Source organism: Myotis davidii, unplaced genomic scaffold (genome assembly GCF_000327345.1).
Source record: "Myotis davidii unplaced genomic scaffold, ASM32734v1 scaffold468, whole genome shotgun sequence".
Lineage (NCBI taxonomy): Eukaryota > Metazoa > Chordata > Mammalia > Chiroptera > Vespertilionidae > Myotis > Myotis davidii.
The window spans coordinates 257,134-259,050 of NW_006299170.1; the positions used below are offsets into that span (position 1 = coordinate 257,134).

At 40.4% G+C, this 1,917-nt stretch overlaps 1 protein-coding gene across 2 annotated transcripts in view; it reads right to left on the reverse strand.

Annotated features, from left to right (window-relative positions):
- Positions 1-1,917, reverse strand: part of PDGFD (platelet derived growth factor D) — a 216,857-nt gene that overhangs the window by 154,157 nt on the left and 60,783 nt on the right. The window lies entirely within an intron of this gene.

The following is a 1,917-nucleotide window of genomic DNA, read 5'->3' on the forward strand; positions in this document are numbered from 1 at the left end:
TGACCAGAACCTACACAGAACCTAGAGACAGAAGAACTTCGCTGGAGAGAACATGGCAAAAGATCCTGGACTGAACCTGACTACAGAAATTGGCAAGAGAACCTGACTGGAGATCCTAACCAGAACTTCGCTGAAGAACCTAGACATAGAACTTGGCTAGAGAACCTCACTATGATGATCATCTGAATGCTGTCTCCGTGTCATTGCTTCTTCGCCGACTCCGTCTACACCTTTGGGAACCCCTGGACCTGCTGGGGTTGGACCCCGGCAGCCATGGTTCTTCTCCCACTTGCTTTCTGAGTGATTCTCTTCTGCACTGCCATCTCCTTGGTCCCATGTGTGAATTCATCCTGCTTTAAGTTACCTAAAACCTAAATGCTTCTAAGTTTCACAAGTTAATAGCTCTTCTAGAAGCTGATTTTTTTTCCCACTGGGAATTCTGTATGTCTTCAAGATGAGAAGATAAACAGTAGTAATAAAATTTTAGTTAAAAGTGATGTGGGGCGATGGGAGATTTCAGTTATGTTACACAAGTCAGCCCTGGAAAGGGTTGGCATGATTATACACATACACAGAGAATCATAGCAATTTATTATGGCTTCGTCTCTGTTGAGAAGCCAGGAGCATTTACCCTAGGGCAGGGGTTTTAAATGGAGTGTGTCAGAGCCTGGGAGTTTCTTTGGGGTTGCCCCAATAATGTGGGAAATATCTGAAGGGACAACACTCTGTTCCCCCTTCTCTGCTTGAAACAAAACATCTCTTCTTTTATCATATCAATATTTCAAATATTGGGATGGTTCTCCAGTGGTACACATCCTATAAAATTCTTGTACTAAGCCTACTCTTTTTTTCTCTCAAGCCTCCCAAACCCTTTCATCCCTCTACTTTGCTTCCCTTTTAACTGAAAAAGTAGAATCCATGAGGGTTCACCTCCTTCATCTAATTACATCACCAAACTACAAACTGTAATGGTTCTTCACCCATTTCTTTTCTCACATGCCTCTGTTACCCATTGTTCAATTCTCTTTGCAAGGTCTTTGCCCTTTGGGTTATGACCTCTCTTTCCATTCAGACATCTCTCCTACTTTAAAACAAATTCCTCTTAACCTCACAATCTCCTCCAGCTATTGCCTGATTTTAAGTTTCTCCACTTGTTTCAAAGAAAGTCTGTAAGCAGTTGTCTACTGTCAACACTTCCATGCCCTTGATTCATTCCTCACTTCAGGTCAGCCAACCACTTTCAGTCAACTACTCCATAACTCTTCCTATCTTACATGCCAAATCATCTTCATGCTGTTCAATTTTACTGGACATGCTTTGGTCCTTAAGTTACCAGCTTCTCAGCAGCATTGGGCACTTTATTTACTGCCTCTATCTTAATATCATCTCTTTCTTGGTCACCAAATCAGCATAACTTCTTGATTTTCCTCTAGTCTTTCCTGGCTTCCCCCTGCCATCTTTCAGTAGCATCTGCTGGCCCTTCCTCCTCTATCCCAACTCTAAATGTTAGAATCCTCTGCTATTCAATCTTAGCCCTCTACTCTCTTCTCTCTACATACAGTCTCCTTAGGTTGTTTTATTCATACAATATAATTTCTATTGCCAAATTTTATACATGATGGCCGGAATAATATATCTAAAACCTATGTGAGATACAAGCATTCAGGACTTAATTTTTAAAAATCAAATTCTTTACCTTCTCCCTCAAAGCATATTCCAGTTCATCATTAAGTACCAGTTGCTCAGGACAAAAATCCAAGGTTCAACCTTGAGATATCCCTCTCCATCACTATCCTCATCCAATTGTTGGCATGTCCTGCCCAATCTATTATCTATTACTATATCCACTTATAGTGTTTTTTGTTTCTTTTTTTTATTGCTTAAAGTATTACAAAGGGTATTACATATGTGTCCACA